Below are 16,112 nucleotides of genomic sequence, written 5' to 3' on the forward strand. Positions count from 1 at the left end.
TGGGCCGAATTTATGCCTGGTTGTGTTTGACAGTTGTCTGTGGCCCGTAATTCGGCAAGGCTCGTGACAAGTTTCTACCCATTGTCTTTTGAAATTAGGCACGTGTAAGCGATTGTTTAAGAACACAGTACCTGCTACAGTCATTGTACTTTTTTATTAATTAAAAAAACCCCTAAAATTTAGCTTTTCGAAAAATCATTATTTGAAAATTTTCACTGTTATTCCCCCTGATGGGGTCCTTATTGGATATTTTGTCTACGAAAACTAGATGCGGAACGGCGTTTCGACTTACGAAATTTTTCGCGACTTCATGAATGTTCCTGTTTATACGCGAGCACGACCGCCAGAGGAGTTGACAATAATTCATGAATACAATAGTTAACCGTATTTAGCAGTCACATGACCACGGTCAACTCAAGGAGCGTGTCCTACTATACCAGTGGTTTTCGACTGGGGTGCCGCAACAACATTCCAGGGGTGCCACGAAATTTGGGTTTAAGTTAACTTATTTTTTTTATTTATATATTTATTTCATTGTAAAAAGGTGTATGGTGTCTTTAATTTTGTGGTGATCTATAATTGATGTTTATTTAGTACTTTTATATAAAGAATAAAATTATTTATTTATATATATATATACTTAACTTATTTTTAAATTGTGGTACTACTTGGGAGTGTCAGGTTTGTAGTGACCCCAACCAACCCGCTAGTTATATTTAAAACTAGCCCTGGTATGGATATATGTGTGAGGAGAAGGCAGAAAATTGAGTAGGGGTGCCACAAAATAAAATAAATTACTTAGGAGTGCTTTTATTAAAAAAAAAAAGTCGAAAACCACTGTACTACACACTCTTACAGGTATTTGGATATGACAGATCCTAAAGGTCAAAGTTTTCTTTTTATGTAGTGTTTAAAGATAGATATATATATATATATATATATATACACACGGCATATAGTTAAATAAAGCTCAATATGCAAAGTTGTATTTTTTTTCTTTGTGAAATACCATCAAGCACACGTGATCTTACTTTTAATAAAAAAAAGTACACTGTTTGATATACTTCAGAAGTCGTTTCTAGTGAGAATATTTATCTCATGGGCTTGGCACACCCCCACGGGCCTGAGCTGGATATCATCATTCTTCTCTTTCTTGGTGATTCCCTTCTACTTCTCTCTCTCAGGGTAACAATATATATATATATATATTTTTTTTTTTTGCTGGTGCTGCATAACCCTGGGGCTTCCTTGCACCATATGACTAATAATAAACAGTTTTTCAATAAATGAAAACTGTTTGGCGCAGAGTGTAAAGAAATTAGCTGCCAATTTATTGTTAGGAGCAATTATGAGTCTGAAGTGTAGGGAGGATATCTTCAAAAGGAATTGAAATGGGGGTCCCATCAAACTGTCAGCTGCCCAACTCAGGCAACACAGTACCAGGGAAATATCTTGACAAGAAGTTATTTCCCTGACATTGGAAATATCTTCTTGCACTTCTGGACGATATTTTTATATATGTTGGCACTGTTGTATCCAGGTATCATCGTAAGGGGCATGACGACCAGATTTTTTAGTTTTTTTTTTTTTAGATAGACTCAGGAACACTTATATACATGGTTAAGGGGGTGGCATATGCCCCTTCTGCCCTTCCCTGAATACTGGCACTAATGATATTAAGAGTAAATCTGAAGACTTGCTTAACAAGTAGAGGGAATATAGGAAAAAAGTCACGAGTTAAGACTGAAAGTGTGCAATTCTGCCCATACATGATAGGAGGGAATACATATTGAGGGCCTTGTCAATCAATTCGGCCAGGAGAGAATGTGCAAGGCTCATGGGGGTAGAATTTTTCTCCGCGTGGTCTGTGCTTGTTAACAGGAGAGTTTCTACAGGGATAGGATACACTTAAATAGAAAGGATGCAAGAATATTTGATCCTGCTATGAGGACAGTGCTAAGTGGGTTGGAAAACTTCTACCTTGTTTAACTAGAGCTGCAGGCAGAGGTGAAAGTGATTCTTGCACTGCTTCTACTGGAACACGCAGAAGCCTGGAAAGCAATGTGTTGGCGATTTCAGCCCTGCTGTGGTTCATCATGGAACAAGTAAATACATGGGCTGTGTTAGAAATAAGTAAGTTTGCAGATGATACAAAGTTTGACAGGATGGTTGATGACAGTAATCAGGGTGAGCTACTCAAACAAGAGCTAAGAAAATTGGGTTGAGAAATGGCAATTGAAGTTTACCATTGACAAATGCAAGGTACTGCATATGAGTAACAGTAATCCTGGGTTAATGTACCAACTGTGTGTGGTACTACAATCAGGATGGTGGAAAATGAAAAGACCGGGCGGGGGGGGGGGTCAGGTGCATTGTGCAGTCAGGTGCACTGGTGTGCAAAACTTAAGGACAAGTCAAGTTTTCACCTGTAGCTTCTCATTGGAGTGGCCTGGATATGGAAAAAGCATACCAAAGGAAATTCGTGAGGTACAGAAATGAAAGAAACAATACCGACACAACAACGGAAATTAAACGATACAGAAGCCATTTATTCAAAAATAGCAACATAGCACTGTCTGCCATAATACAGATGCATCACTGCCAAAGATGGAACAAAGGGAAGAGGTGGTGCTCAGTAGGAGATATGGCCACCCCTAATGTTGATGCAGCCTTTGCACCGCCTGTCCATACTTAGAACAATGTTGTTGATATATTACCGCAAGAACTTATCAAGCTTGTTGATAAGCTCTTGCGGTAACATCGTCCATTCCTCTGTTAGCGCCATCTTCATCTGGTGAACATTTTTCTGGTGGGTGTGGATGTGCCACTAGGTGTCTCCCCAGAGTGTCCCATATGTGTTCAATGGAATTTAGATTGGCGGAACGGGCAGGCCAATCCATACAATGTCCCCACTTTCCAAAAGCATATCAACAGCTGCACTGCAATAGTGTGGCGTTATCATCCATAAACACGGACTCGGGGGCCAATGGCACCTCGGAACAGACTCACACAGGGAAGGATTACCTCAGTACGGTAGCGTGTACCGTCTTCTAGTATGTGGACATGTATATGTAAGGGCGGCACCTAGAACGTTTGTTCAACTCCGCCTCGTGTCTCTGTGAAGAACAGTATCACTACAAATGGGCCAGATATAAATAAATTTTCTGTTTATACTCCGGCACGACAACCAAGTCAGTAGAGTTTACAATAAATCGTCAATACAAATATTTATCGTATTTAGTAGTCACGGGCTTGAACCCCGGTCCACTCAAGGAACGCGTGCTATGCACTCTCGCTCCTGACCACTGGGCTACGTCAGGCCTTGTGTGTGACGTACGTTTGTATGTGTTATGTTCTGGCCACTTGGCTACCCAGAAGCATCAGTCGCCTGGACAGATGATTCTGGGTGCTCGTCCACACCACGGGAAGGTGGGCCAGTCCCAGAAAAGCACGTACTGTCTCAAGAGAGACTCTGACCCACCTAGTGTTGCCAGAAGGTGGAACAGATTCCTCTGGGGGCCCATTCCAGAGGGAGGAGATAAAGATAGAGCCAAAAAAAAAAAAACCACCACCCGTTGTGGTGGTTTTTTTTTTTTGTGCAGTTGGGGAAAAAGTGAAATAAGAAGAAGAAAACCAATTTAAATAAATTGGCTGCACTAGAGTGGGAACCCAAAGCAGAACGTGTGAAAAAAAAAAAATTAAAAAAAAAAAAAAAAAAAATATATATATATATATATATATATATATATATATATATATATATATATATATATATATATAAAAAAAATCTGGAGTTGTACGTCCATCCAAGATAACGCCTCCCTAGACGAGAACACCTCGTGATATATCAATCCGTTGCGGGGTGTGCCAACCTCTCGCCAGATTAGCTGATGTCCAGAATCTCTGCTGAGACGGAATCTACTCTCATCAGTAAAGATTACCTTACCCCATTGTACTGCTGTCCAGTCCTTGTGTCCGATGCACCAGTGTAAACGGTGTCTCCGATAGGCAGGTTTAAAGGGACACTGTACTGGCCGTTAGGCAAATAGTCCACCTTTGTGGAGTCGCCTGGCCACAGTAAACCGCGATATCCTGCGTCCTGTGCAGCTGGTTTGCAAAGGATTCTGGTGTCGGTCCCTCTTGGCCTGTAGGAGTATAGCAGTGATCATTGGGCTTTGTGTTTTGTGGACGACCACCACTGGTCCTTCGACAGCTGTACCTGTCCTGAAGATCGACCACGCACGTGGAGACGATGCTATGGGCGATACCGAACGCTGCAGCCAGTCCTCGCACTTCGATCTTCCCAATTATTCGGCTCCGGGTAAAGTCATCCAGATGTTGTCTACTGGCCATTTTATCTGTAGCGCTGTATGAAACCAATCGAACGTCTGTAACAATCGTCATCACCATTCGGTAATTAGCACGTAACTGCTGCTTTTATCTGTTTATGTGAGCCCTCTTATCACGATTCAATTTTTTTTATGTGCAGCAGCTTTCTACTGAACGGCCACAGTAATGCAACTCGTCACAAGCTGTTTCGTTTGATTTTGTGGTTGTACTCTTTAGAAAGAGTGTTAGTCCTTAAGTTTTGCATACCGGTGTATGAAGTTCTCTGAACAGTGCAGATAGACTTCCAGGACAGCTCATGGGGGGGGGGGGGTTGTGAATGATTTATAGGAACTTTGCTATCAGGGATAGTTGATTATCCCATTGTACAAGGTAATCGTTAGGCTGCATGTTGATTATTGAATACAGTTAATCATCATATATCACGGTAGTTAAGTTCCTATAAAATCTTGTAAAGTGCGACACCATGTTAAATGGGACAAAGAACCAGTACAAAAGGGGGGGGGGGGTTACTTTCCGAAAGCTAACAAAAACTTTTTTTTTTTTTTATAACTAGTAGAAACTTAATTTTTATTAAAAATAGTAATAACTGAACTAACGTCTTAGTGATACATATATGCCCGACAATGTATGTTCATTTTATTCCTCTTCATCGCTGCTGAGCACACAATCAAATGAGAACATTTTCTCGGTTGGAGAATATCTTCTGCGGCATCTATATTTCGTGTATATTCTGTTCTCTCTAAAAAAAAAAAAAAAAAAAAAAAAAAAACAGTAATATGGGTTGTTTGCACGATAGATCCTCCCTTCTGAACTTTTGCTCCTTTTAGTCGAAGGAGCTGCATTCAAAAAATAAGATTCCAATTGCCCGGCTCAGTTTATGCCCTCCCATGTTTTTTAGTGTAAAACTTAAACTTCAGAATTTTCATCTGCGCAATCGCCCTCTGAATTGATTTGAATTACCTCCGATGCCATTTCTACCAAACCGCTTCGCCAGCCTCTTTTTCTACCTGTAATTCTTGAACGTCTTCAGTAGTCGTATCATCAAAACCTTTTTCTCCTACCGACTTAGCAAGTTCTACTATCGCACCGATTCCGTTTTCTGCCGGTTCGATCATATTTTCTGAATGAACTGAGTGGTCCTACATTTTTCCAACATGCAATTAATGTTAATGGATGGTTTTACTTTGAGCGATAAAGCTATTATTTCGATACAGTTCACAATTGAAAAATGTTTCCATGCCTCCATCACTGTAATAAATTCGGAATCATTTTTTTTCCAAAATTTTAATGAGTTTTAAAGGTAAATTTAAAAGTTGGATTTGGTGGTAGAAACATTACTTCGTTTGGATGGCCTAGCGTATTAACCAATAGTAATAAAACTTTGAAATCTAGATTTTTTATTCCCCCACAAGTTCAATAGCACGCAACCTAACATTGGGATTCTTCCATAACCGTTTTTGTATAACGACCGGCGAGGATTCACAAAAAAAAAAATGGGAATATTGTAAAATTATATCCAACATAATATCGAAGTTTTCCCCACTCAAAAGCTCAAAAATACTGTGTTATGCAAGGTTTTCTGCAATTCTCTAACCCTAGAGTAATATATTGTTTGTCTGGCATACAGTAACAAAGGTTTCTTGAAAACTAATAAATAGGGTAAAACAGGCACAAAAATAAAATGAGCACAGAAGCTTTTGAGACTATGGTCTCTTCCTCAGCTGTTGAAACAAAAACGCTACACAGTGTATGAGGTTGGTGTATGTAATGCTAAGAATATTCACTGGGTAAAACCAGGTAATTACTGCAAACGTAGGGGGCATGTGCATGCCTCTGTTGCAATTGAGGACACTGACATCCGGATATATGAAGTGACTCAAGCCACAACCGTTGATGCTGGTGACATGAGTGGACAATGACCTCATCACGTCGGGGGATTAGGTTGTGCTCCATGGACCAATAGTGTTCTGCAACCACAGACCGGATGGCTCTTGTTCTGAGATGCGGTCCTGAGGTCTCCTGGCAGTTACCCCCACATAGCAGCTGCTGCAGTCATGGCACATGATGTGGTATATCGAGCTGCTCTGTAAAGAGGGTATAGGTGTTTTCACCCTCAAGACAAGAGATTAATTTTCTGCGGGGAACCTACAAGCACTTTATCCATTACCCACATAGTATCTTAGAAAGCTGTTCTGAAACACCTGGATACTACGGGATGTTGGCAGTAGAGATCATCTCATCACTACAGAAAGCCCACGAGCCAGCAAATCGCATTTGTTCAGGGTATAAGCAGGATAGCCATAGTTTGTAAGGTCGGCCTTTATTTTTGAAATTTCACTACGTCTGTCGTCCATGGAACTGGAATGGGTTCAAGCACAGGTGAGTAGTGCACATGCGGTAAGTGGCCCGGGGAATGTGCTGACCTGTAGTTAGTAAACTGGCCAGCACACATGGGTTTGCAGTAGACTGAAGCTTTCAGACATGAGCTTGCACCAGAAAGGAGAGGATGTTTGATTCTAATTCATTTGTAAACTGGAAGAAGGATGATAGGGAGTTTGAGATGCTGCAATAGCTGGGCTTCTGAACCTTGGTGATAATTGCAAATACATCGTCTGCATACCAACATCAGAAGGTGACAGGGACTGGTAGGTTTAAGAATATGTAGTCTTCCAATTTTCTTCCATTGTAATGTTTACTATGACAGAGCTGACCGGGGCACCCATGGCTGTGTTGTGAATTTGCATTAAAGATAATGCCAAAGATGACCACTCTGCCTGACAAGCACAGATTGAAAGCAGCACAAACATCCTCCACTGATAGTGAGGTTCTGTTAGGTAAGGTGGCATCACTATTCAACAGGTGCCTTGCACATGTGATGGCTTGTTGCACAGGAACTGATGTAAATAAGGAGACAACATCAAAGGAAGTGATGATCTGGTCCTCAGAGATGATGTCTTTGATGTGCAAGAATTCTTCATCGTTGGAAACAGTACAGATGGTATTTCCTACAAGGGGTGTCAGCAGTCGGGCAATATACTTTGAAAGTTTGTATGTTGGCAAATTGCAGCAAGAGACAATGGGCCTTAGAGGGATGCCTGGGTTTGCATAGCTTGTGTACTTTAGGGAGCCCATAACACAACACAAGTTTTCCAACAGTGAAGAATTCTTGCACTTAGTCAAAGACAACACTATCTCAGAGGACCAGATAATCACCTCCTTTGACATCCCCTTGTTTACATCAGTTCCAGTACAAGCCACCAAATGTGTAAGGCACCTACTGAATAGCAATATCACCTTACCTAACAGAACCTCACTATCAGTGGAGGATGTTTGTGCTGCTCTCAATCTGTCCTTGTCTGGCAGCGTGGTCATGTTTGGCTACTATCTTTAAGCAAATTCACAACACAGCCATGGGTGCCCCAGTCAGCTCTTTCATAGCAAACATTGCAATGAAAGAACTAGAGGACTACATATTCCTTAAACTAACCAGTCCCCATCACCCTCTGGTGTTGATACATAAATGATGTCTTCGCAATTATTCTCCCGAGGTTTAGAAGCCCAGCTATTTCAGCATCTCAACTCCCTATCACCCGTCATCCAGTTTACAATCAAATTAGAATCAAACAACACCCTCTCTGTTCTTGTGCAATGCACAGCCTCATGTCTGCAAACTCATGTGCACTTGCCAGTTTACTAATTACAGGTCAGCGCATGCTCCGGGCCACTTACTGAGTACTGCATGTGCACTACTCGCCTGGAGCCATTCCAGCTCCATGGATGAGACGTAGCGAAGTTTCCAAAATAAAAGCCAACCTTACAAACTGTGGCTATCCTGATTATGCACTCTGTGGACAAATGCGATTTGCAGGCTTGTGAGCTTGCCACGTGCCCTAGCCCCCCCCTTCCCCCCATAGTGACGAGACAATCTCTACCACCTATATCCCATATTATCCAGGCACTTCAGAATGGCTTTCTAAGATCCTACATGGGTCGTGGGTACTGGATAAAGTGCTTGCAGCTTCCCTGTAGAAAATTACGATCTCTTGTCTCGAGGGTGAAAACACCTAGCGAGGAGACTCCAGGACTGCATCTCAGAACGTGAGGTCCATTCAGTCTGCTGACTCTGAACACTCTACGATTGCAGCACAACCTAAACCCAATGTAATACTGAGGTCATTGATCACTCGCGTCACTACCATCAACAATTGTGGCTTGAGTCATTTCATATATCCGGATGCCATAGTGTCCTCAATCACAACAGAGTGTGCATACACCCAATCATAGACAACTGCCTCCACACCTCATTGAGTGCAGCTGTCTTATAATGTGACAAGTCTTGGTGTAAACCTCATCTGGACACCTTACATTCACAGCAACAATTACCCGGTTCTGCCCTACGAATGTTCCTAGCATTGCGTGCATTAACCTCGTGCATACTCTTTGTTTGTCTGGCATGATCACGCCCAGCACATTCTTTACATATGTAATGTTTTTATGTATTTGACAGCTGAGGAGGGACCCCATAGTCTTGAAAGCTTTTGTGCTCATTTTATTTTATTATATTTTTGTGCCTGTTTTACCCTTTTCATTAGTTTTCAATAAACCTTGATTACTGTTTTTGGGATGGACAATATATATTACTCTTAGTATGGAACCCAGAACAAGAGGCCTCTTCACTTTCCTTCTCTGTGTTGTGTGAGGATTTCTGCAATTTATTGTGTTAGAGCGAAACAGTGTTGTAGAAGTACTGTGTTATGGGAGTTGCCTGTACAGTTCTGGAGGCCTCATTTTAGAAAGGATGCAGAGATGGGCAATGAGGGTGGTCATGAATGGATTGGGTAGGCTCTACATTGATGGCAGCATTCTTCCTCTTGCTGAGACTACACATATGAGGGTGTATAAATTCAAACTGAGGAAGGATGATTAAAGGTTAGATGTGTGGAAGTTTACCTTCTGCCAGTGTGCAGATGATTGTTGGAACAAACTTTCATCTGTTATTGTATAAACTTGCTTTCTTACATCATTTGCCACTGCTAATGCTCTGGGATGCAGCATCTTGCATTTATTATGATTAATGCTCAGTTACCATTTTCCAGTCTTCCTTAATACAAAATCTGGATCCTTTAGAAGTAGCATACCCTGATTATTTTCATTAACCTCTATAGCCACCTTTCTATCATCAACAAACTTACATTAAACTTGAAATGCCTACATCAGTATAGTCTCATATCATTCATATTTTTTATAAAATTCTGTATGAAGCACCTCAGGGGCTCACATCTGGTATGGGCTTGGCACACCCAGGGTCCTGAGCTGGATATCATCATTCTTCTCTTTCTTGATGATTCCTTTCTACTTCTGACTCTTTCGCTCTTGCTCAGAATAACTCAATTTTTTTTTTTTTTTTGACTGGTACAGCTTAAGCCTCAGGCTTCCTTGCACCATATGGCTAACAAACTGAGTGATGTTCAGCAGCTCTATCTGCATATTCATTTATTTGGATGCCTACGTTTGGATGCCTATACAGCCACATCCCGTAGAAGGTGGCTGTATAGTTAACATCACATAGCACAATTATGTGCAAGTGAGTTGGTTTAGATGTATCTATAATGCTGTTATTTCATTTAAGGAATCTGAATCAATTTGTTTCCTCATTGGACAGATCTGTGGCTATCTTAATAGCAAATGCATTCTACCAGAAGGGATACCAATGGAAAAGACTACTGTGCCCAATTAACATTCCATTTTTGAGATAGCAGTAGGATGTCATATTTTCAGGAATGCAAATCAGGCCAAAATGGATAATGGAAGTGAAAAAAATTTGAACATTTCTGGGACTATCCATGAAAGCCAGATTTAATTTTTACTGCCCTGTTTTTTAAAACACTAATATTAGCAACACAAATATTACTTTAAAAAAATATATGAAAAAAGTAACTCAAAAATCAAGCTACATTGAAAAAAAATACCAGATAATCCTATTCATAACTATTAGTCTAGTCCTTCACTAGGTTCTATTTTGTTTCATAATTTCTGTTTTATAACTAAATTAAAAATTCTAAAGTTGATTTGCAAAAAAATTTGCTGCTTGCAGAATTGCTTTTGGTGTAGTGACTTCCATTCAGTTTGCTCTTCTGTCCAGTATATGTTTAGAGAAAATATTATTTCATATTGGCACAGCTTCAATTTTCAACATATTGGAAAAGGCACAACTGAATTCAGTGTCTGGCAAAAGGACCTTTTTATCATTACTTTTTTCAGTGTGTGGTTGAGTTAATCGGTCTGGGGTGAGGGTAGCATGATTGATCTACAATAAACTTGGGTTTTTAATCTATCAAACTGACCAAAGGATATGTCCCATTACAGATGTAACCACTGATGCCTTTAAGTTGCTTTGGTGATTAATACATGCCACCACCTTTTCAGTATTGTGTTACTTCTTGTTCAGTATTTTTTTAAATAATACTCATTCTCCTTAGCAACACTGTGAAAATCTCTAAGGAGTAGTAAAATTTTACCATTCTATTTGCATGTAATAAGCAATGGTATTTGCATGTAAGTGTTGTGATGGCTAGACATGGTCCTGCCTGTATGGGCAATTTTGCAGTGGTGAAAGTGATACCACCATAGAGGTGCACAGAAATTTAGAAGATATATGGCTGGTTGTTCAAGCATCTTGTATTGAAGGAAAGCTCTGCAGTTTTGCTTGCTTGATTTTTTTGGTTAGTTAATTAAAATGGTTGTGCATGTCATGTATTCAACTTCATCAAGGTGGTTTTTTTTTTATATGTTTATTTCACTGAATGTAGAGAAAATAAAATATCCTATGCTCTATTTTGCCAATCATTATAACATTATTCTACTTAATTGTTTAAGGCACAAAAAGTGGATAAAGCACTTTTTGTGCCTAAAGGATAAAGCATCAGATCACACTGATGCTTTATCCTTGCACTTCAATAATATCAGATGCCAGATGTAGAGTGCTGTTATTTATTACAATAATGTTAATTGCCATGTCAAATTAACAAAATTGTTATTAATTTTAACAATGTATGTTTAGTTAAGAAAACTAGTTTTATATGAAACTGGCCAAAATAGCATATCTCAATAATGTAATGTCCCAGAGTAACAAAAAAAAAAGACACTGGGCCATTAGTCCATAATGGGATGTCTTAGCACTTGGCAGCACTAAGAATTTGCAAGTGTAAGCATGGAGTTTAGTGAGATTTGCTGCTTGTCTCCCCTCTTGCATTGTTGAAAGCAGGAGGGAGACATGCACAGCAAATTGTTATCACAGACTAGTATATACTCAACCCATGGAAGATTGTGTATTCATTTCTTGAAAAATATTATCGATATGTACTGTATTAAATCCTGTAACCTAACTCTAGTTGGCTTGTTTTCATTAGGTTTATTGTTGTAAAAGGTGGTCCACTGGGGCTCAAAATAAATATAACCAGATAGGATGAAAGGAAGGATTCCATATTTTTGCTGCATAGTAAGTATCAACATTATCTTTAAAGATGAGGTGAGATATCCATGCACCTCCTGTATGCTGAATTTGTGCACATTTCTTGACCTAGCCATAGACAGGAGTGCTATAATCCAGGGTGAGATCTGATTAAGACTGGATATAAAGTAGAGTATCAGTCAGCAAACCACATTGCTGCAGATAGTAACACTACCTGAAACACTGGTGTGTGCAAAGATATTTAATTTTTTCAGGCAAATGGTTCTGCTGGATGAAGTGTTGTGTAAAGCTTAATTTATTGTCTGGTATTGGGTTCTTTAAATCTGATAGCCATGAAAGGAGGTAAGGTGTGATTTGAGTCTTAATTCAGGTTCAGAGTGGATCTTCTGTTTTTTTACAGAAGTGAACACAGAGGTCCATACTGAAAGCAGTAGACGTGATGAGATATCCAGAGTTTTATCTTTAATTGAGATGTGAAGTTGTCCCCCGATACAATTTGCTTGTTATGAGATCACCAATAAACTAAAATTTCTACTGTTATTGAAATATGGCAACTCAGTACAGATTGCTAAGGAATCCTGCATATGCATTCTACAGAGAATATTTAAATAACAAGCTTGGAAAGTTCTGCACTGTAGGAGGTTTTGAATAAATAAAAGAAGCTTTCCTCACATTCCAAAGATCATGTAGGGACAGTGTTTATCAACCTTTGGTAGATGTGGAGCACCACTAAGTAATCCCTAATTTAGGTGGCACACCAGAAAAAGTGTGTGTAATATACACTGGTGTTCAAAGAAAGTGCATCACCCCTTAATTGTAATTGTTGTCCGAATGACTTAAGTATAAGACTATATTTCTTACAGATTGCATCAGATAAGATTGACATGCACAGGTGATGACGTAATATTGCATCAGATATATAAGCAGGCTCTGCAAGAGTTGCAGTCATTCCTTGCTTGTGTCAGGATGGCACGTTACATGCAGTTCACACCACAAAGAAAGTGCTATTGTTGCTTTACATGAGAAAGGATGTTCTTTGCATCATATTGCTTATAGAGTGTCTTGTAATCAGTTGACAGCAAGTAGATTTCTTTCCAAACTCAAGAATATTGGTTCTGCTGCTAGGAAAAAAGGAACCGGACACAAATGAGCTCTATGCCAAAACAGGACTGCATTTTAAAGCACTTATGCCTTAAAAACCATAAAGCTTTTTCATCTGAGCTGAAAAGAGAATAGGAAGAACATACAGGAGTGGTAGCAAGTGCAGTAACAGTCAGAAGATGCCTCTTCAAAACTGGACTTGTAGCTCATCATCCTAAGAAGCCCCCTCCTCACACGAAAAATGAAAAAGGCCTGATTAATTTGGTGTAATAGATGTCAAATAGACCCACAAGCAGTGGAAGTCAATTATTTTCTTGGATGAGAAGAAATTCAACCTGCATCGCTCTAATGGGAGACAAACGATTTGTTGTAAATGTGAAGAATACCATCCAGACTGTATGGTGTCTACAGTGAATTTCCCTACCAGCCAAATGATATGGGGGTGCATTTCGTATCATGGAGTAGGTCACCTGCAGTTTATAAAAGGTTCCATAAATGCTAATGGAAGGAAAATTGCTTCTGGCTATATTCGAAGGAAAATTGCTGCCAACCATTAGAGACCATTCCAACCTGCCAAGTAACTGCATCTTTCAGGACAACTCTGCTCCTTGTCATTGGGCAAAAAGTGTAAGTAGGCAGTTCTGTAGTTACTTTACCTTCATTTCTGCATTAGAGGTTTGACAGTAATGTGTTTACATTTGTTACAGGTGAAAAAATGGTTGGAAGAACGGTCCATTACAACTCTTAGCTAGCCAGGAAACAGCCCAGACCTGAATCCTATAGAGAGCTGTTGGCATCGTATGGAATCTGCAGTTGCAAGAAAGAAAGACCCTTCGTGAAATTTATAATTTGTGTTTGGAACCATGAACTATCAGTTGATTGTCTTCAGAAATTGATCTTGTCAATGCCTCAACGGTGTGCTGCCATCACATCAGGGCCAGAGGCAGTTAAACTAAATATTAGTTTGCACCTGGTGAACTTCATTTTGTTTTCCATTTAAAATGATAAACTGATGCAAATTGAGGGCTTCTGCTAACATTTCAGCCATAATTGTCTTGTTTACCAAAACTGTTTTATAAAGGTTGCAAATGCTCATTTTGGAATATTTTAAGAGCACCTGTCAAATATTACTTAGCTTTGCCTTAACTATTAATAAATAAATATCTTTTGTTTATATTTCTATTTGTGATGCTAACCATTAATGTAACATACCATCGCAAAAAAGAGTTAGAAATGTGAAATTCCTAGGTGATGCACTTTCTTTGAATGCCAGTGTGTGTTTTTCCATTTTACTGTATATAACATGAAAATGAACTAAATAAAATGTCGCTTATATTTACACAAACAATACCTATTAATTATGTAAAAACTTATTCCTTATCATGGCTTATGTAAAAATTTTAAATTTTTACATAATTTTTATTCCTCAGCATTGCTTTATGAATATTCGTCACAAAGTGATAAATGTGACGAATTGGGAAATGCTGCTGTAGAATACCAGCCAAAATGCCAGATTGTGTCAAAAACCATTTCCAAATCTAAACTTCCAAAATGTTCATTTTTGACAAATGCATTTGAGACTTCATTCTGCTTTAGTCCTTAAATCAATGCAGATGTATTTTGTTGAAACCAAGTTAGGTGCTTGAGCACCATTTTCTACAGTGTCATATATGAGCAACTGATTAACAAAATGCCACTGGAACAATGAGATTTTCCCATTTTTTTTTTGATAACTACTATAAGGGAATGTGCTCATGAGTGAGGATAAACATGTTCCCAGAAAATCCTATTTTAAAAAAAAAAAAAAACATACCAGTAGAGCTGTGTCATTCAGATTTTTTTGCATAATATAATACATTCTTCTGGATGGGCTCACTATTTGATTTGTTAATTGATTCTTTTAACTCAAGCACTGGAAAAGGCTGATTATATGGAAGAGTAGGGCTATTATTAAAACTTGTACTTTTTTAGTGTTTTTAATTTGTTGGAATATTGTATGAAGTTTTTATGAAGAAATTTAAGCAAATGCACCTCCTATCTCTTTAAGATAGTGATAATGAAGATTTCTCTCAATTAGTCGGTGATTTTTGGTTTTGCGAAAATAAGACAAAAGTGTCTTGTTTTACCGTTAAGTTTCTTATATTTTAATAGTGTGGTTCTTTTTTTTTTTTTTTTAACTTTGTTGTAGATTGAGTAACTGTGTTGTCATTGCTGCTAGTATCTCTTTACTAATGTAATCAGTGACTTCATTTATTGACTGATTATGAAGTGACTGTTCAAAATTATACTTGAGCAGTATTTATGCCAGTTTGCCTTTAAGAATTTCCAGATTCTGAGAATTCCTGTATGAATGGTAATTTACAAATAATCGGATGATAATTATTAGGTGGATCATTCAGCACTATCCATTGTATACTTGGGTTAAGAGTAGGAAAGCAGATAGATAGGTCTGGGGCAGAGCCGGCCCGAGAGGGGTACGAACAATGCGAGCGCACAAGGCCCCGGTCCGCACACTGATTTTGCAAAATAAAAAATGGTTGCTTTCTGTTTTTTTTTTTTTTTTGTTTTAATACTGTCGCAAAATCTAGTGACATCGCCATAAAATGGCCCTATTTTTAATATACATAAGAAATAAAATGTCAATAATCATGTTATTAACATTATCTGAAAGAATGCCAAGAATTCTCCAAAGAACACGGAAAAATAATTTTCTTTCAAATATATTTAAAATATCTCTCCTTACAAGTCGCTCAGACGTATGATTATATGTTGCCAGCATTTGCATAGTTATTGTACTCTAAAGGCTATATACCACAGACTAGGCTATTCATTTTAAGCCTCTTTAGTAGGCTACTCATTAACTACGCTTTTTAGTAGGTCATTTGATCCTAATCTAGGCTACCGCAATATTATTGAGTCTCTTAGAGACCTTATAAACAATTAGGCTGATCGAAGCCTACAAATAAAAATAATAATTATATAATTTATTGGAATTTCATTTGAAATTATTGAATAAATATTCCCCACAATACGATATGACAGATGATCGTACATTTTTTTATCGCAATTCGCGAGGTGTGAAAATAAATAACATATTCGTATCTATTTCGCAACATGACTAGTAGAGACAGAGATGCAGGAAGAAAGTATATGTGTGGCTCCGATAAATTGAAGAAAAAAAGAAATTACA

The sequence above is a fragment of the Mastigoproctus giganteus genome, chromosome 3 (assembly GCF_048544385.1).
Source record: "Mastigoproctus giganteus isolate SK-2022 chromosome 3, ASM4854438v1, whole genome shotgun sequence".
In the NCBI taxonomy this organism is placed as follows: Eukaryota; Metazoa; Arthropoda; class Arachnida; order Uropygi; family Thelyphonidae; genus Mastigoproctus; species Mastigoproctus giganteus.